The 21,604-nt window shown below is 42.8% G+C and overlaps 1 protein-coding gene across 1 annotated transcript in view; it reads left to right on the plus strand.

Moving 5' to 3' along the window:
• The first annotated feature begins 63 nt into the window (after positions 1–63).
• The window catches only part of TMEM135 (transmembrane protein 135), a 379,338-nt gene continuing 357,797 nt past the window's right edge, over positions 64–21,604 (plus strand). Inside the window, exon 1 of the mRNA XM_066370393.1 lies at positions 64–186. The gene's annotated coding sequence lies outside the window, so the exon portion shown is untranslated. The remainder of the gene's footprint in view (positions 187–21,604) is intronic.

Here is a 21,604-nt window from a genome sequence, read left to right on the forward strand (position 1 = left end):
TGCTGCCTGAGTGGTCAGCCCCGCCCGCCGGCCGCCCTTTGCGGTCCCTCCCTCACTCCCTCCCCAGAGCGCCCCGCGCCGCTTCACGGCTCTAACTTTCCTCCCACCAGGTCCGAGATGTTCTGGGGCCAGGCGGGGATGGAGCCGGTCTCTCCCGCCGGGCCAGCCTGCCCCCTTCTGTGCCAGGTGAGAAGTGTTCCCAGCTGGGTCGTCTGCCGTTCCTTTACTTCTTCCAGCTGTCACCTCGGCCCGCGGCCACCTTCCCATCAGGCAGAGAAACGTATACAAAGAACACGGGATTTGGATTTACAAAGACTGTGGCTTTAAATTCTGGCTGTGTGACCTTGAGCAAATTGCTCAACCTCTCAGCGTCGTTTTCCTCATCCGTAAAAAGACTTGGGAGGATTAGAGATCATGCGTAAAACGCTTAGCATGGTGCCTGGTACCGCCCGAGCTCACAGCTATTTCCACTCCTAACTTGCCCGGGTTGGAGCCCGGCCCCCTCTCCCCGCCCCCAGGCTCTGCGGCTAGCGCCCGGGAGCCGCCTGCCTGCAGCCGCGAGTGGGGGAGGAGCCCGGAGCCAGCCGACGGTCTCGCGCTCCGATTTCCTCACCGTATGAAATGAAATTCCACAGGGGGATTCGAAAGGAAATGAGGCCAGGACGCTCCGTGCTTCTCGGCCCGCCGCCCTTCCTGTCTCGGGGACACGGTTTCTAAATAAGGTTGGGAGGGTGAAAGGGCGGGAGGGGAGAGGCTCGACCTGCACAGGAGGAGGGGCGGGACGGTGGGCAAGGAAGCACACAACCCCCCGGGCTCCCCTTCTCCAGCCTCCCACGTATCCCTCCCTGCAGCCTGCATCTTTCTAAATTATTCTGCTTCTGCATAGGGTCCTGGAGATCACGCGACCCGTGTTTCTATCCAACTCAAACCCCTCTCTCATTCCAGCCCTCCCCGGCCCTCCTCACCTACCTCCCGTCCACCCCCGACGGAGCTTTGTGCTAGATCACTCCCATATTTCCTATAGGGCCAGTGAAACCCATCAGCAGGTGGATTCCTAAACCATTTACTTGTTGCTTTACTGTGGTCAGGGTACTTCGCTTTTCAGCCTCAGATTGGCCATCTGTGAAATGAGGAAGTTCATGTCTACACCACACAACTGTCCTAGGAGTTAAATGAGATAATTCCTGTAAATCACGTAGCACAGTGTCTGGCACAGTGTCTAGTAAGTGCCAAATACCTTGGTTATTGTTGTGAGACAGCCTTGTGCTCTCAACATGGTGCCAAAGACATCTCCCGCAGCCCAGGCCTGAGGATCTGGGTAAAGAGCTTTCTAATCTTTTTGAGATCTTTTCATCCAACACTTGCCACTGTTTTCCTGGGGTTGGTGACAGGGACCAGTTTTTATTTTTATTTTGCTTGTTTGTATCCTCCCATTTCAACTAAGTCTGGCATATGGCAGAGGCTGGATATAAGTTGGAAGGATGTATGTACCATTCGTGTAGTGCTCATTCTGCATTGTATTTTTAGTTTTCTTATATTGGCAAATAGACTCGGCTGAAAGAAAGAACAGAATCAATATTTTTGGTATTTGACTCTGTGCCAGAACTGTGTTGGGCATATAGAAGCTGCATGGCCTCCAGTCATCATCATCATCTCCTGGAGAAGGAGACTCCATTGACCTCTTAAAGAGATGAAGAAACTGAGGCTAGAACCATAGTGATATAAAATGAAGGATTAATCAAACCAGGGACCAAAGGAGGCCATTAAAAGATAGGAAACAGGGTTGTTTCTTCAGAAAATTTCCCAGTTATAAATCTACATACTCAGCAGTAGAGCTATATCTTCTGTATGTGCTGAGTAATGCATGAGACCATTGGCCTACAGAGTTGAATATATAATTAGATGTATGAATCAAATAGATGGTTTTCACCCTCTACGAACTCACAGGAAGAGACAAAGCATAAACACACAACTGTACCTCAATGTGATGGAATGCACAGAGAGAATATTCCGTTACTGAACGTAGAGGTAGCTCTGCAGGATTCTGAGCTACTCAACAAAGCAAGCAGAGTTAGTGTGTAATTGGCACTTCTCCTAGGGCACTTGAAGGAATGGTAGGAGGGTTTGTTTTGTGCTAAAGATACATGTCCATGGTTTATTAAACAATGACCTTGATGAAGTCAAGGAGCAGGTGCTATCCCTTGCACAGGGCCTGGCAAAGAGAAAGAACATCATTGGCATTGAATGAAGGAATAGTATTATCAAATCAATAACAAATAACTCATATAGAACCCTTACTCTGTGCCAGATTAAGGGATACATGCTTCACATACATATTATCTCTTTTTAATTTGCACAACAGGAAACTCATGTTCTTGGAGGTTAACAATTTGCCCAAGTTCACACAGTGGGTGACAGAGAAGAGCTCAGATGCATGTCCGCCTGGCCCAGAAGTCCTTGTGCAGAGCATGGTAATGCTCTCATAGAGGAAACCCATGACACTCAGTTTTCTCTCTAGTTAAAGATGACCCTTTTGTGTGCTGGGCCTCTTATACCTGGCCTGGCATCCCTGCCTCATTTTGCTGGAAGCAACAGTCTCCTTTCAGAACACTTGAAGAAGAAGCCCCTTTCCTGTCAGAAGCTTTTCCTGTCAACAGCTTTTCTTTCCCTGCATGGAACTCATCACAGGTATTTTCCAAAAAAGAAAGCCAGAGGAATCACATTTCAGTCTGAATGTGGAAAGAAAACAAAGACCACAACTTAGAGCTAAGTCTGAATGGCCTGGAGCCCCTCAGCCTCCCTCTCACAGAGTGGTTTACATAGTCGCCAGTCTGCTCCTGGTGACAGGCATGACATGTTTGTCTTTGTTGCAGAAAACACTTCCAGGCAGAGGGCTATCCACCCTGTGACATGCAGCGCATTTAGGAGAGTAGTAGAAGATAGGGACACATGAATAGGACCTTCCATTAACCTAAAGGGCAGGCCATGGGCCCCTGGTGGCTTTGGCATGACTGCCAGGGCAGCTTCCTTCATTCACTCTGAGTCATAAAGACACATGCAGCACACTTTGGAATTGCAACAAACAGGACTTCAGGGAGCTGGTGGGCAGTTGGAGGGCTCTCCATTTGCATCTAATGAGAGGCTGGGTTCTAATTAACTCCTGTGATGTGTTAATTTTTCAACCTGACATTTTCTGCTCTGAAAGATTCTTGTAATGGTTCCTAAATTAAAGGCTACATTTAAAGACTGAAAGTTTAGGTTAAAATCCACCACCTAGGGAGCTGGGGGGGGGGGGGGCTGTAAACATCTTTTCCTTCCCAAGGAAAACCTCTCATTTGCAGGTTTTTGCTAACCCAATTAAGTGCTGAAGTAGTCACCCCAGAGCCTGCTTTTTATTTTCTGTGAAACAATCCAACTAATCCATATTCAGTAGCTTCCAAGAAAAGTCTTATTCCAACCACTCATGAAGAAATCAGCTTCTCTGAATCAGGACAGAACATTTACAACTCACAAAGAGCCGTCTTGATAGAATATGCAAGAAAGTGGTTCATTATTAACCTGTTTAGTTTTTGAGGGGGGAATTTGCTGGGACTAAAACCTCATAGGATTGGCAGTTTACTGTAGAAACAGAAGCATAGGGAGAAGCCATCCACATCCCACTGGTTGATAGATAGTCTGAGTGCTACATCTTCCCAAGCACCCAAACTAACTATAGAACAAAAACATGTGCACTGAGTAAAGTGGAAGGAAGCACTAATCTTGCTTGAAGTGGAGGAATCAAATGTGCCAAGAAGTTAAGCAACAGCTTTTAAGTGGCAGAACCAAACCTTCTTCTTATCCATTGCACCACTAACCAGCAGAGAAGAATCCATTCACCATGGAGCTCTCTCATGTCAAGGAATCAGAGCCCTATTTCTTCTACCAAGCATAAGATGGTACATAAGACATTCTGTTTGTCGGTGGTCATGGTTTAATATATAGATGGACAACCAAGAATGTTTGCAGAAGGCGAAACATAATGCAAAGGCACTTTGTACCTCCACAACCCCATTTTATTTCAAAATTTATCAGTCAAGCCATTAGCAAATTTTTAGTGATGGGTTATTGTGGACATGTCACTGAGCTGGGTACAGAGAGGTATGCAGACATATGAAAGATGGTTCCTGTCTTCAAGGAACTTACAGTCACATTACAGGAGATGAAACAAGCTTGTTTAGAGCTACATGCTTTTTCTTTTTCTTTTTTTTTTTTTTTTTTTGTGTGACAGAGACACAGTCAGAGAGAAGAGACAGATAGGGACAGACAGACAGGAAGGGAGAGAGACGAGAAACATCAATTAATTCTTCATTGTGGCTCCTTAGTTCATTGATTGCGTTCTCACATGTGCCTTGATGGGGGGGGGGGGTACAGCAGACCAAGTGATCCCTTGCTTGAGCCAGCGCCCTTGGGCTTAAGCTGGCAACCTCGGGGTCTCGAAGCTGAGTCTTCCACATCCCAGTCCAATGCTCTACCCACTGCTCCACCGCCTGGTCAGGTGAGCTATGTGCTATTTCTTGAACTCTCTCATTGTATTTGAAGTTTGGTTTGGGGAGTTTTGTTTTTGTTTGTTTGGTTGGTTGGTTGGTTGATCTTCACAACCCTCTGAGGTCAGAGGCTGTGTCTTCACCATTGTTCTCCTGAATAGTGAAGAAAAATACTAACTGATCCATAGGAGGCACTCAGTAGATACTTGCTGAATAAATAATGAATGGTTCAGTCTGTAAGCTCTGTAATTCTTCAGAAAAAGAGTTCCATTCTGTGTTGGGTATAGGAGACTACCAGATTGCAACCTAATTTGTTCCAAAATGATGGCCAAGTCTATTCTATCAGCCATTCCTACAAGATGGCTTTAAGCTTTCCTCTGAACTTGGATGGTTTACCAATAATTTATTTTCCTTTTTTATTTTACTGTACTGATTCTTAAATCTTTTAAGGTAGAACAAATTCTTTGCCATAATCGTTGTTTGATTCAAAGCCTGTTTTCTACTTCATGAATCAACCCAAGACATTTTTTTGTCACTGTTCATTGGCTTGTTGGCCACTCATTTAATTATTGTCAGCTGAAGCAACTGGGAATTGTATATGCTACAAGGCAGGTGGCAAGCAGGGGTGTTAAGCCAATGAGTTATAAATCAAAAGATCATCTGTAAGTGGTAAGTTTGTAGAAAAATTGGAATGTGAACTTAGCTATGAGGGGTGTGTGGGTTTCCCAGAGACTTGGGGAGGCATGGAAAGGAAGGCATCTGTAATAATATTCTTATAGGCAGCACTCTTATCAGTTAAATAGTAATAAAAATGACCTAAGGGTGAACTAGCCACCTGCTGTGGGTAAGTATGTACTAGACTAGACAAAGTTTCAGGTGGTAGTTTTAAAATATAGCCTCAAATTCTTCAGTGTTCTTTCCAATGAAAGGCAGGATTTATGTTCCCTACCCTTGAATCCTGGAGGGCTGTGACTTTTTCATTCAGGGTAGAATACAGTGGAAGTGACACTAGGTGATTTCCAAAGCTAGAACATTAAAGGTCATGCAGTTTCTACCTTATTCACTGGGAAATTTGCTAAATTTGCTTTCTTGCTAAAACCAATAAATAAAAACTTTTTTAAAAAAGATTTTAACATATGAATTTTGGGGTGAAACAAACATTTGTTCGATTGCAGTGCCTATATATAGGTCTAGGTCAGTTAGTTATTCAGTAACATTCAGACAGAATTAAATAACAAAATATCAAAGAAGAGTGTGACTCAACTTGTAAAAGAATGGATATCACCCAAGATGGATAAGGGACTTTAGATCCCCTCTTGGGAGAAGGAGAGCATGTTTCAGGTGCATGAAGGGCAGTGAGTCACCTTAAGTGGAAGCCTGATTTTGCTATTGTCTTTATTTAGAAGTTACTAATGTTTAAAAGAAGGGTATATGAATGACAAACTGGCAAGTAATGAACATTGTAGCTATGTGTCAAGTTAGCTACAGTAGAACTATATTCCCCAGAATTCCCTTCCCTACATGATCCCAGGTTGGAATTGGCCTCAAGAGAACCTGGTAGACTGAGGAGGACGGAGTGAAACAGCATTTTATGCTCAGAAAGTCCCTGTTGGGTGCCAGGCACAGTGGCATCTCACACACCTTATCTCTTATTCTGCTGGCTCACTTGTTGGTGTGCAGAGGACCTACACAGCTTCCTCCTCTAGTTTTCTGAGCCCTGGGCCAGTTACTGCAGTGGCTCCATGGCTCAGGACTCTTGCTTCTGCAAGTAGTGATGGATTCAAATAAGTTAACAACTGGTTCTCTGACCTACTGACTGTTTTAAGTATAAAAAAAAGATATACTGTAAGATAGTTGATTATTTCATGCATTTGATACTTAAATAAGAACAATAAAAGAGGTACACAAAACTGGATTATGTTATAAGGAAGAGTTTTAAAATATTAATAAATAAATATTAAATAATACCTGACAATACAAGTTGTCACCCCCTGGTTGTTTGGCACTTTTTCTCTTTACCTTATATGTCTGTTTACTGAAGTAACAAACACGAGGGAATTAAAATGTTGTATTTTGTCAAACATATAATGAGTTTTATGAAATTAATAAATAAGTATTACAAGCATATTTCTGTCAATTTTTTTTCACCTGTGGACAGAATGAGCATTACTATGGGCGCTTAGAATACGCTATTGTGCAGATGCACATTAAAAAAAAAGAGTAAGGAATGTAAATTTATGATTTCCACATTGGGCAGTTGCCCAGACGTCCACCTTAGAGAGAACTTTGATTACAAGTGCCATTTTAACAACTGGTTCGCCAAATTCAAAAAATTAGGCATCAGTTCTGCTGAACCAGTACAAACCAGCTGAATCCCACCACTATCTGCAGGTCACCTGTATCATCAAGATTAGAGGTGGGTAGAGACAGACATGGGATCCAGTTTGTCCCTCTTAGTTCCAATTTGCCCTTGACTTCCCAAACTTTGTGTTCAGCTTTCCTTCTTGATTTCAGACCTGGCTAATCTACAGTGACTTCAGGTTCAACACCAGGCCCAGAGGCAAGGCTTTGGAGTCAGATATGCTACCATTGCGCCACAAGGTCCCTCCAGAGGCAAGGCTTTGTACAGAGTACTTCACTGGCTTACGCAGTTTTGTAAGATGTAATCAGTTATAAATTTTTTATTCCACCTCATTCATAGTGACTCTGCTTCTCTGATCAAATCCTGACGAATACAGCCCATAAAAAACATTCCCAGAATGTTAGCTCTGACACCACCTGCCTTAGAGTTCATTGGGTTCCCTCTGCATTTTATGAATGGGGAAACTGAGGTCTCAAATGTGACTTGCCCAAGTGGCACATAAGTGATGAGTGGTTGAACTAGTGTACTAACCTGCTTCTGTAGCTTAAACTTGCCAGATTCCTCTCTGACTTGTGGGATTGCTACAATATAGCAAGCACTTAATTGAGCTCCTTTAGTTAGGCCCTGTGCCAGGTGTTTTACATTGATTACCTTTAATCCACATGCCCTTCAGAATATATCCTAAATCTGAATTGCTTCTCCCTGTCTCCGCCACCACCAACTGTCCAGCCCTCATTAGTTCTCACTTGGACAACTGTTTCCTAGGAGGACTCAAGGCTTCCATCATTGCTCATTAACTGTCTTTATACAACAACCAGAGGGATCTTTTCAAATCAGCTTCCACAGATCATATTCCTCTCCTGCTGAAAACCTGTCTGTAGTTTCCCATTGATGTTGGAATAAAACTTATCAAGCCTACCCAGTCCTGTTAGATCTGACCCCAAGTACCCAACCTTCTCTGCCTCGCTTACCACACGCCAGCTGCATTGACCTTCCCGCTATTCCTAGAACATGCCCACCTGGTTCCTGCTGTAGGGTCTTTGCCATATCCTCTGAGAATGCCACCACTGTCCCCCTTTTCCCATAGCTGCTCTTCCTGACAAATGTCATTTTCTCTGTGAGGTCTTCCCTGAACACTCATATCTCAGTCTTCCCTCCAGTCACTCACGCCTTAGCCTTGTTTTATTTTTCCATGACATTCACCGATGTCCGTACTGTCTTGGTTATGTACTTGCTTATTTGTTAATTTTTTCTTTCTCCCAACTGAAAAGAATCTCCATGAAGACAGGATCTTAGCGATCTTATTCAACAACATATTTCTGGTGCCTAGCAGGTACTCAGTAAATATTTGTTAAATGAACAAGTTTATATAGTACCTGCTGTTATTCTCCCCATTTTGCCATTGAGGAAACAGCATCCCTGAGAGATTAAGAAACTTGACTCAGGTCCTACAGTAAATGGCAGAGTTTATATTCCAACACAGGTCGGCCTGACCCCACAGCCTGTGCTTGTGACTATTATGCATCCTGCTGTACCTGGTTCCGTTGCCCCCACAAGTGTGCTCTGGATGTGAAGGGCATCATAGGGTTTTAGAACTGGAAGGAACCTGATAATCAGCTAGTTCCTTGCTCACTCTTTAGAGTACAGATAATCAGTTAACAGGTATGTGTTTATTGGATCCTTATAGTATGCACTGCTAAGGTAACTAAATTGCTACCTAAACTGGCAGACATGAAGGACCACTCATCTATCAAATCCTGGAAATTTCCAGATGTCTGCATTTTTAATCTGATTTTCCCTCAATAGCACTCAATTTTTCAGTTTCAAGAATTTGACTAAGCCTCCCTACTTTATTTTTTTCCCGTTATTGCTTTGACTTTCAAGAATACATACTAGGGTTTAATTTCTACTCTAAAATGAAAAGAAGGACATATTTAAAGAAAACAATTTTCAGATACATGCTGATAGCATTTGTTAGACTACCAGAGACCAGGAAAGAACCTTCCAGATCATCTACTGCAAAACCCCACTTAAAGCAGCTGACACTCACGGGGTGGAGATTGTTTGTGAAGAACAGGGTTAGAATTGGATATCTCTTATACTTCCTCCAAGACTTTCCACAACACCACAGTGTCTTCCTTCTACCTCCTTACCTGGAAAACCAGGATTGCTGCAGAAACCAGGTTATGGGTAAACAGCAATAGACCCATGAGTCAGATCTGAGGTTTTGGATTACATATACAGGGAACTAGGTCATAGATTGTTCTGTCCAGCCAGGCCCTTTCTTTTTTTTTCTTTTTTTTTCTTTTTTTATTTTTCTGAAGCTGGAAATGGGGGAGACAGTCAGACAGTCAGACAGACTCTCGCATGCGCCCGACCGGGATCCACCCGGGACGCCCACCGGGGGCAACGCTCTGCCCACCAGGGGGCGATGCTCTGCCCCTCTGGGGCATCGCTCTGTTGCGACCAGAGCCACTCTAGCGCCTGGGGCAGAGGCCAAGGAGCCATCCCCAGCGCCCGGGCCATCTTTGCTCCAATGGAGCCTCGCTGCAGGAGGGGAAGAGAGAGACAGAGAGGAAGGAGAGGGGGAGGGGTGGAGAAGCAGATGGGCACTTCTCCTGTGTGCCCTGGCTACGAATCGAACCCGGGATTTCTGCACGCCAGACTGACGCTCTACCACTGAGCCAACCGGCCAGGGCCCAGGCCCTTTCTTAATAATACCACCACTCACGTGCTAACAATGCTAGCTCTGCCCCATCTGCCAATCCCTTTTCTACCTTAGCCATTCTATTTCTCCTTCCTGCTTGTCCAAATACTGTATTTCAGAAAAGCTGCATCAAATGGCTTTCTCATTTCTGCTTCTGTTACTGTGTAAGCCTCTCTTTAGTGGTGAGCTAAGGCATCCTTACTAATGAAGTCTGAATTATAGCATCCCCATGAGGCGGGAGCAGTAGGAGTTACATGGCTCAGGGAATGTCAGAACTGGAAGATAGTCTTAGAGACCAAGGAGTCTACCTCAATACCTCATTTGCAGATAAATGTTGGTGGATACAGAGAGAAAAGGAAACGTTAATTGACTTTCCACTTTGATAATGCTAGCTAGACATGCAGCAAGACAAGAACCCAGGCCTTCTGACATTACAGGTCAGTATTTACTATATATTATGCTGAAGCCTTGACACTTAGAACATGAGGGACACAATGAGCCCCCGGGAAAGGGTGTTGACTGATTGACAATGTTTTTCTAGTACAGAAGTCAGGAAATTCTGCTTCCTTCTTAGGATTAAGCCCCACCATAGTAACTCTCTACAGGAAAAACAAAAGCAATCACAGAATTTCTTTATTGCCCTAGGGCTTCTGTGAGAATTAAAGAGATACATATATGAAGGTCCTTACCACTGGGCATGGAAAATTTTATTAGTTGTGCTTCACCTGCTTGTTTTGGCATTGAGTTAAAACTTGCCTGTATTATGATGCTTCAATCCAAGATTTCTCCACTCTTCTTTCTAGAGGCGTTTTTTGTGCCTCTTTAATTAATTTTTTTTTTTTTTACAGAGATAGAGAGAGAGTCAGAGAGGGGGATAGACAGGGACAGACAGGAACGGAGAGAGATGAGAAGCATCAATCATCAGTTTTTCGTTGCACGTTGCAACACCTTAGTTGTTCATTGATTGCGTTCTCATATGTACCTTGACCGCAGGCCTCAGCAGACTGAGTAACCCCTTGCTCGAGCCAGCGACTTTGGGCTCAAGCTGGTGAGCTTTTGCTCAAACCAGATGAGCCCACATTCAAACTAGCAACCTCGGGGTCTCGAACCTGGGTCTTCCGCATCCTAGTCCGATGCTCTATCCACTGCGCCACTGCCTGGTTAGGCTTTTGTGCCTCTTAGTAAGGGTGATACTATGGTGAATTTCCTGGGCACAAATTCATCTTATATTGGTGAATAGTGCACTCTGGAACTGTACAATATATGGCTCTTTACACTATGGTAGGGCAGCAAATAATAGCTAAAGTGCTTTACATACATTATCTAAGTTAATACGATACCCTAAAAGGTAAGGACAATTTTTATGTCTATTTATCAGTAACAAAAAAGAAGATTTGGAGAAACTCAAGTACTTGCCCAAGGTGACAGACAGGGTGGAGTTAGGTCTAGACATAAATATACCTACAGATAGAGCAAGCAAATTAAGCTAGAGCGATCTGACTGGAAATTCTAACTTGACAATTTACTAGCTTTGTGATGCTGACCAACTCTATCTTTCAGTGTCTATATCTTTAAAATGGGGATAACAGACATAATGGCAGATACTGTCAGTTGTTTATCCAATACCCATCCCCCACCTTCCCACCTTGCCCAATCCAAACCTATCTTCCTTTCTAACAAGAATGTATCAATGTCAAATGCTTCAGAGAAAGATGAGCTCCTTCATAGTCCTAGGACATGGGGACAAATCTTTCCCCTTGCAAGTAATTGATTTAGGAATGGGCATATGACATAATTCTAGCCAAGAGATGAAGAGCAAATGGGGTGTAGGTTTGAAGAGTTCATTTTTTTGGACATTTTCCCTAAGATGAGCCTTCTCTTCAGCTTTTGGATGTTGTGTGAAGACGTGATGACTGGAACTGTTGCTGCCTTCTTGCTACAACAGCATAAGCCAAATGCTAACGATGAATGTACGGTTCATTTTATGTGCCAACTTGACTGGGCCACTGGGTGCCCAGATGATTGGTCAAATGTTATTTTGGGTTATGTCTAGGAGGATATTTTTTGGATGAGTTTAACATTTAAATCAATAGACCAAGTATAGCAGATTGCCTCCCTAATGTGAGTGGGCCTCATCCAATCAGTGGAAGGCCTAAAAAGAATAAAAAGTTTGATACTCCCTTGAAATGAGGAAATTCCTCCCATCTGCTGCCTTAGGACATTGGGGTTTTTTTCCTGCCTTCATATTTAAACACTTTTTTTATATTTTATTTATTCATTATAGAGAGGGGAGAGAGAGAGAGAGAGAGAGAAGGGGGAGGAGCAGGAAGCATCAACTCCCATATGTGCCTTGACCAGGCAAGCCCAGGGTTTTGAACAGGCAACCTTAGCATTTCCGAGTTGACGCTTTATCCGCTGCGCCACCACAGGTCAGGCCCTGCCTTCATATTTAAACTGAACTATTGGCTCTTTCTGGGTCTTGAGACTGTCAGCCTTCAGACTGGAACTATACCATCAGCTTGCCAACTCACTCTGTGGTTAGCTTCTATACCAACTCATAATAATATCTTTCTCTCTTTCTTTATTTCTTTATCTCTTTCTCTCCTTTCTCTTTCTCTCCCCCCACCCCATGCACAATGAGAGAATGGAAAACAGAAACAATTTGGGTTTGTGCAGATATGATTGAGCTACTGAATTAATCAACTCAGTATTCCTTATGTCTGGGCTTGTGGTTAGGGGAGATAATACATTCTTCTTGTTTAAGCCACTTTTAGTTGAGTTTCCTATTCTTGTACCTGAAGGCATCATAACTGAGCCAGCAATCAGGCCAGTAGGCTTGTTGTGAAAATTTAATGATGGTCAGTAAATATTAGTTTTCAGCATCTAAATTATAGAGCAAGATTCTCTCCTTAATAATGATAATCCTTTAAATAGTTCAGTCTTTTGTTTGTCACAGAGTGCTTCCATAGGCATTCTACTACATTGAATTTCTTGAAGATTGAGACCACATGTAATTAATCTTTAGCTGAACAGGTGTTGAATGTGTCTTGAATTATATCTTTTTATAGATTTCTTATTCACTAATACTCAGTTGGAAGTAATTACCTAGGAACTGGGCAAAGTAAACTTGACACAATTTTAGATGTGTATCTCATAGTATAGTTGTTGGTAATAGAACACCTCAATTTGGTTCTTTGATTGGCCCACCTTATGTTGAGAATGATGTGCTTATATATGAAGCATTATTATCTAAGGCCTTTGCTATATTGGAAGCATCATTAACTTAATAACTAGCCTATCAGTAGACATTCCCTGACTATTATTAGGATTGCTTGGAAGGAATGAAATTAGGCTGCTTGGAAGGGCTTGGGTAACCCAGTTCTCTAGGAAGAGCAATAGAAAATGCTAAATTGATCCTAGAAATTTAAGAATAGCTGGCCATCACCTAGCTGCCTCTGCCTGCCAGAGGATATAGTCTTCTATACACTAGAACCAGCAAAGGCTGAAAGAAGGAGAATCCCTATGAGACATAATTGTGTGTGTGTTGGGGGAATGGGCTGTGGAGTGGAAGGAGGTTATCAAGGGAAAGGAAGCCTATGGCTGTTTATGTCTTTGAACTTCTTCCAAGAGGAAGAGTCTTTCTAAGGAACATTCAACACTTAACCACAACTCGCATGTAAACTTTGTGAATGAAGGGAACCCTTGACCAAGAAACCATTCTTTATGGTTAACAAGCCTGTGAGGAAGTGATTAATATTATCTCAACAGCTGTTCTCCGATTTAACCTCTAGAGATTCCAAAATCTAGAAGGTCAGGTATATGGCTCAGGAAATACATTTTCTCTCTAGGACTCCATGTAATGCTGTTGGTAATTTTTCAGACCTTTTCTGCATATCACTATTATAATACTCAATATAGGAACTGAGCCTGACCTGTGGTGGCACAGTGGATAAAGTGTCGACCTGGAAATGCTGAGGTCGCCGGTTCAAAACCCTGGGCTTGCCTGGTCAAGGCACATATGGGAGTTGATGCTTCCAGCTCCTCCCTACCTTCTCTCTCTCTCTCCCTATCTGTCTCTCTCTCCCTTTCTCTCTCCTCTCTAAAATGAATAAATAAAATTAAAAAAAAAAAAAGGACTTTAAAAAAATATATAGGAACTGATATAGAAATATCTGAGTTGGCATCACATTTTGAGAAGGCCCCTGCTTGCTAATTACTATGGCCTAAAATGCCTTTGTCAGGCTTAATTGTGTAGGTAGGAGAAGTTAGGTATAGAAAGCATGATGCTTAAGTATTCTCTATAGGAGGCCCTCACTCATGGTCCCCTCTGCTTAGAAGAGGGACCATAACCCTGGACTGAAGAGCACGCATTATGTCAGGGCTGCTTCTAGCCCATTCTGTGAGAATTAGTAAAACTGTCCCTTCTATTATAGACACTGACCATGGGGTTCATGGCTATTATAGGTGAGAGAGGCAAGGCTATATTTTAGCCCCACTTACCTACAGTGGGGTTCCTTTGTATACTGTTCAATCTGCTCAACCATATAGGATGGCCTTGCATTATATGCCACCCTCCCATTGATTTTCACCAAGCAAGGATCATAGTAATCTGAGGATTAATACAAAAATAAAAATAGCTTTTTGGGGGTCCTCAATAGAGCTTTAACTAAGAGCATCCTTTTTCTCTTTGGGTTCAAATCAAGTGAATGAATGAATGAATGAATGAGCTAGCCAATAATATTGCCATTATTAGTGACAGAGGCTAGACTGATCAGTAGATGCTACAGCTTGAGTGCAGAAAAATAGCTACCCTTTATTCACTGACTAGTGTACACCAGGTGCTGAATTGACACTATTTCTGAACCACAGCCCCCCAACAATTTTGGGAGGTAAATATTATGATTCTCATTCTGTAGATAAGGAAACTGAGTTTGTAAGTTAGAGAAGAATTCAAACCCAGGTTTGACTAGACCCAAAGCTCCCATCTTCTTACTTGGCACTGCCAGTTCTGGAGAACCAGCTGGAACTTCTACAACAAAACCCCAATTAAATCAACCAACAATTATTATGCTATTTCCAAAATTGTCCTCTGGCAAAGTTTTCCTTTCCCCAGGGTTCTCCTTTGGCACAAGCTAAAAAGGCCTTGCTCCTCCAGCTGGGGTAGAAATGTGTAAAGCCTCAAGTCCTCCAGTTCCAGGTTATTTTTCATTGCCCCTGGGAGCACTAGGTCTAATGCCAGCACGGATGTACTATTTTGAAGCTAACTGCATTTCTGAGAAAACTTAGGCATAGTGCCATTGCAGGGATCTATTCTGTGTCCTCACCCAGGCCTTTGGTCCTGCAGTGTAGTGTTGCTCCTGCTCTCCTTCAGTCTGGGCTTTGCTGCCTACGGGGAAAAGTTGTTTTGTCCAGCGCTTGCCTCTCAAGCATGTTGGGGAAACCATGTTCACAGACCCTCATATTCAGGGGTTGCTTTGCTCTCGTGACTTTCCTTATTCTGAAGATACACTTTCCCATGGGCTAGTTCTTGTCTTAGATCAGGCTCCTTAGAAGCAGAGCCTGAGATGAGTTGTGTTTAAGTGACTCATTGAGGGTTGTCAAGGAGAAAAAGAATGAGAAAAACAACATTAGACCAAACAAGATTTTGGCTTCAGCTGGAGACTACCTTCTGTTTGATCCCATGGGGAGTGCTGGAGCACCGCAGGGTTAGTCTTGCCTTAAGGTGAGGAAGAATGGCCTTTTGTACCCTCCCCCCAGGACAGTTAGTTATTGGCTACTGACTGTGGAAGCCACATGCTTGTGTGCATGTGCACATAGCCTCCTGGTCAAGGTAGCTTCCTCTCAGTCAAGGGCTTTTCTCCAGAGAAAGGGTTCACTGTGAATTGTGTTAGCCAACTCTCCCAACAGCTCCAGAGACTGCCTAGTGCACTGGCTATAAAAGGAATCTGGACAGTTCTGAATCCTAAGACACAGAAATCACTTGAATCTGAATGTTGATTCATTAATCTCAGAGATTGCAGAAATTATGCCTCATTATATATTCCTTCCTACACATTTAATTGGTAAGCAAACCAAGACAAAAATCACAGAGCAAAAGGGCCCCACATTTTCAGATAGCTGTGACTAAAGATAATGTTAAAGCAACAGTCACCCTATTTTAATATTCAGCCAGCTTGCTGAAATACAAAACTGTGACTGCTATCGCATAAATTTCATTTTATATTTATTTTCATGAACAATACTGAATATAGTTCATTCTCACAAAATGACCAACAGGTGGCACCAGAAACACCCACACTTATTTTAACAAATTTGTGCCTATGTATGTATGTATTTGCTGAAATTTCAATTCCTCTCTACTTAGATTTTTTTCATGTTCAAATGCACTCATAGTATTAAATTCAAGTCAGAACTTGGTAACTTACAATTTCTCATTTGCTATTTGACCTCCTTCTTATAGGGCTATTTGAAGTATAAAAAAAATGGGGTGATAGGGCCAGTGAATTAAAAAAGAAAACATCTATTCATTAGCAAAAGGAAGGAAAAAAGGCTGGAGTCCTGCATCCTTTTCCTTCAAGGTCTCTTGAGTGTATAAAGGCCGAAGAGTATTAAGAAATATTTGAATAACAGGATAAAAAAGTCAAGGATACTGCCTCCAAAACATGAACTTTATTCTCCACTGAAAACAGACTTGGATGGCAACCAAGTTGTTCAAGAATTGCCCTGGCCAATATCTGACCACAGGGTTCCACTCCGGGAAAGGTCCCTGAGTCCAACATTCACCATTTTCGAGTTAGCTTCTTTTGAACTTTGTACTGTATTGTTGGTGAGGGGAAGTAAGGGCAGAGGGGTGCTGCATCTTCCAGTTTGTTTTTTTTCAACACTTGAGCATTGCACCCTTTTCCTACAGCAGGTTATTCCAGGGAGAAGAATGACTTAAAGCAACAAAGCACCAAACTGGGAATTAGACCACTTTCTTTAATTGATTGCCCAACTAAACCTGTATGGTTTTATTGACCAGTGTCACCCCAATAGATTCCATAGAAAAAAAAATTTTTTGATGGGAAACATAGTCTTTGAAAGGTCATTTAGGTCTAGCCAGGACCTCAATCCAGTTCTTCTGATCCCTAAGGACAAGTTATGTAAATCTAGGTATTCCATGAGTTTACCATACAAATTTGGGCAAATCATTTTACCTTACTGGGCTTCATTTCATTTATAACGTAAGAGGCTGGACTGCAGGGCCCCAGTGAACCTTCCAGCTAGAAATCACCAGATTCTGAATAGTACGTGTAGAGTGCAGTGTCTTGTGTCCTGATAGGGACTGGAGGTGTGGTTTGGCCCATAGTCAGTAGGAAGGGAGGGTAAAGCTCACTTTGATAGTGTTCCAAAGTGGAAGGTGACACAGCTATTATACAATGCATTAAACAGTCTGGTTCTTGTATTTTGGGGGGAAAAGTAAATACCAGGTCCTGATTAGCCTTTCCTATACCTGTCGTCAGCTTATTATACTGTAAACATTGTGCCTCTGGGAGCTCTCCTTTCCCAATGAAATGGTCCCCGGGTTTGGAATTCCTCTTTTCATGGCAAGCTCTTCTGCCATGCATGCCGCAAATTATTTTCACTGCCCTTCCCTGAACCTTTACTATTTTTACTCTGCCTTTTTGACAGCAAGACATTAAACGGAGATATAGAAAAAATTTTTTTCTACATCAAAGATAGAGAGGCAACAGTTCTCTCTTCAAGGATACCTGTGAATTTTTAGTCAAATATATCTCCATAATGTGAATGGGAAAAGTCAGCAAAGAGGAAGAAAAGAAACTAACCTCAATGCAGTACCGACAGTATGTCAGGCACTCTGCCTAGTCCATTTGGTATCTTATCTCTCTCCATCCTCTCGGATGGGAGGCAGTGCTGTGTAGAGGAGAGACCTGACCTCTGATCAAGGCCCTGACACTGCTTCACCATGCAACTCTGGGCAATCTTTGTAACCTTTGGTTTCCTTAGTGAGACAGTGTACCTGTACATAATGTACTTAGTATTAGCCCAGAGTTAGTGCTCAGTGAATGTTTGCCATTATCATTACTACCATCCCAAAGGGCAGATCTTATCTACTTCAGATGAAAAAACTAAAGTCCTGAAAAATTAAGTAAAATAGTCTCTAAAAAGATTTTATTTATTGATTTTACAGAGAGGAGGGGGAGCAAGAAGTATCAATTCATAGTTGCTTCACTTTAGTTATTCATTGTTTGCTTGTCATATATGCCTTGACCCGGCAAGCCCAGACTTTCGAACTGGCGACCTCAGCATTCCAGGTCAGCGCTCCATCCACTGTGCCACCACAGGCCAGACTAAAATATTTTCAAACTGACACTGTTATGGATATCTGTTGTTTATTTTCCCTAGCACCTCTCTTTCCCCAGGGAAACCATCCAACCCCCATGACCCCCAACAATTTGCCAGAACAGACCCTATAACAATCAACGAGTGAACTCTAGAGCCAGACAGCCTGGATCAAATCTCAGAACTACCACTTACTAGCTATATAGCTTGGAACAAATTCTTTAATTTTTTTGTGCCTTAGGTTTGTTTTTTTTACAGAGAGAGGGATAGACAGGGACAGACAGACAGGTACGGAGAGATGAGAAGCATCAATCATTAGTTTCTCGTTGCGCATTGCAACACCTTAGTTGTTCATTGATTGCTTTCTCACATGTGCTTTAACCACGGGCCTTCAGCAGACCAAGTAACCCCTTGCTCGAGCCAGCAACCTTGGGTCCAAGCTGGTGAGCTTTTGCTCAAACCAGATGAGCCTGCACTCAAGCTGGTGACCTCAGGGTCTTGAATCTGGGTCCTCGGCATCCCAGTTCGACGCTCTATCCACTGCGCCACCGCCTGGTCAGGCGTGCCTTAGTTTCTTCGTCTGTCAAATGATGATTATAAAGGTTCCTGCAAAGATTAAATAAGCTAATACAAATAAAGTGATTATAGCAGTGCCTCACACTGTAAGTGTTCATCAACTATAATGTTTTATTCTTTTTACCTTACCTGTCTCCTAGCTATAGGCGTGGGCACATGACTCAAATCTGACCAATCAAAGCGTCCTATTTTTTTTTTTTTACCATGATTGGTCTAGGGTAGGGTCAGCAAAATTTTTCTGTAAAGGGCAGATAGCAATATTTTAGGCTTTGTGGGCTATACAGTTCCTGTCATCATTATTCAATTCTACCTTTGTAGCAGAAAACAGACATAGACAATACATAATAGAATAGGTGTGGTGTGTCTTATAAAAGTGAAATTTATGGACACTGAAATTTGAATTTCACATAATTTTTAAGTGCTACAAAATATTTTCTTTCTTTTTATTTTTTTAAACCATTTAGCCTGACCTCTGGTGGCACAGTGGATAACGCGTCGACCTGGAACATTGAGGTCGCAGGTTCGAAACCCTGGGCTTGCCTGGTCAGGGCACATATGGGAATTGATGCTTCCTGCTCCTCCCCGCTTTCTCTCTCTATCTCTATCTCTATCTCCTCTCTAAATGAATAAGTAAATAAACAAAAAATTTTAAAAATGACATCACCATTCTTATCAGTTCGGATACTGTCCCAAAGCAGAAGATGTCAACTGGATTTGGCCTGTGAGTCAGTTTGTTGACCTCTGGTATAAGGGATGAGCATGTGACCCATAAAAGGTCAAAGTCTTGCCATGAGATTGAATTTGGGAGATAGTGTGTGCTTCTCCCTCTGGATCGTGATTCCCCTGTCTTCCCATGTGGAGAGATTCTATCTGTGGCAGGGAAGAACAAAGTCAACAGTAAAACAAATCAGAGCCTAGCAGGGTCTATTAAGAGACAGAGGAAGAGAAACAAAGCCCTGAAAACTTCATTTGAGTCTCTAAATATAGCCATGCCTATTAGTTCCATGAGCTAATAAATTCCTTAAAAAATTTTTTTTTTCTGATCTAGTTTGAGTCAGTTTTTAGTCACCTACAGTGAGAGTTCCGATAGACACTTATGGACTTGTTTTCCTCACATTATGCAATACTACCTCACAAAATTATTTTTAAAAAGGGCAAACTAGCATGTATATTGTGTATTTCCCATGGGCCAGGCAGTTTGATAATAGCTTTCACATGTGATCTCTAATTTACTTCTTATAACAACCCTTGGAGGTTGGCATTATTGTCCTCATTTTATAAGCACACAGACACATTTGACGCCAGCAGACTGCTTGCTCAGATCCAATGTTGATGACAGAATGGAGCAGCTTGAAAGAATTTCTAAGGAAGTGGAGGACTGGACTGCTCAGGTCCCTTTTCTCTTTCACTGCACTCCCCAAGACAGAATGATGGAAGAGTGCACTCTGTCAGGGCACGCTTAATCCCTTTGCTGGGAAAGAGAGCATGTACTGATTAGGAATTCCCAGTGTTCCCTTTGGCCATTCTGGGCAGCGGGGAGTGGCAGTCTTGGAGTTTCTTGCCCAGCTGCCCGGTGGAGAGTGGATGAGCAGCTGAAGCACACTAATGAACAGCCTGGGTTAATCCAGGCTGCAGTTAGCAACTCCCTTACAGGACCGGTCCAGGATTTCCTTCAGAAGTATCACTTCACAGCAGCTGGCTGGCTTGACTTTGCCAACTGCTTGACCTCTGGCTGCACAGGAAGCTTCAGCAGGTAGAAGTTGGTCAGGCTGAGGAGCAGACACACCCTGAGCTCCTTAGGACAGAACAGAAAGGCTTGCACAAACAGGGTTTGCACAATACAGAATGAGAAAGGAGCCAGGGAAAATGATCCTCCATATCCATTAACCCCCCTCCCCATTAATACATCAAGCCCTAAAAGTTTGGGATTAAAGACAAAGAACTATCTTATTAATAAGTACTACTTATTAGACAACTATTGTATCTCATTCTATTTCTTATTGAAATAGCTACCCTTGTTTACCAAACAATCGCTGTGCACCAGGCACTTTACTTACTTTATTCTTAATCTTTTCAACAACCCTGAAAAGTAGACCTTAAAATGTTATCTGCGGCCCTGGCTAGTTGGCTCAGTGGTAGAGTGTCAGCCTAGCGTACGGATGTCCTGGGTTAAATTCCTAGTCAAGGCACACAGGAGAAGTGACCATCTGCTTCTCATCTCCCCCCCCCCCCCTTTCATTTTTTCTCTTCTCCTCCCGCAGCCATGGCTTGAGCTCATCAGCCCTCAGTGCTGAGGATGGTTCTGTGGAGCCTCCACTTCAGGCTCTAAAAACAGCTTGGTTGCAAGCATGGCCCAAGATGGGCAGAGCATTGTCTCCAAACGGGGGTTGCCAGGTAGATCCTGGTCCCATTGCATGTGGGAGTCTGTCTCTCTATTCCTCCTCCACTCACTTGGAAAAGAAGGAAAAAACTATTACCTGCAATTTTATGGGAAAAGTAACTACAGGTTAAGAAATAACAAATACTAGGTGGGAAGGAGGATTTGCACCTGGTCTGTCTCATGTCCACCTCACGGTCAAAGGGCGAGAGTAAATAAGAAGAGCAGGGTGATACATACTTTTCCAGCCTCCAGTAATGTCAGGACAGGTCAAGTCACCAGCTAGAAATGGAGCTTGAGGCTTGAATCCCTCCTCAGGCTCTGGGATCCTTTATTTATTATTATTTTTTTTAGATTTTATTTACTGATTTTATGGGGGAGGGGAGGGAAGTAGTTGCTTTGCTTTACTCTAGCTGTTCATTGGTTGCTTGTTGTATTTGCCTAGACCAGGCAAGCCCAGGGTTTCGAACTGGCATCCTCAACATTTCAGGTTGATGTTTTATCCACTGCCCCACCACAGGTCAGGCTGCTCTGGGACTCATGAGGTAAAAAAATTTGTTATTTTGTGTTTTCTTGGGATACCCTTATTACCTGATTCATACTTGGCGCTGAGCAGGGCACAGAGAATGTTTGCGTGAATGAGTAAGTGAGTCCAAGCATCTGCTTTCCTAAAACAAGAAATAGCTGAGAGGACACTGACTTGATGAGGCCCTTTC

Source organism: Saccopteryx leptura, chromosome 1 (genome assembly GCF_036850995.1).
Source record: "Saccopteryx leptura isolate mSacLep1 chromosome 1, mSacLep1_pri_phased_curated, whole genome shotgun sequence".
NCBI lineage: Eukaryota > Metazoa > Chordata > Mammalia > Chiroptera > Emballonuridae > Saccopteryx > Saccopteryx leptura.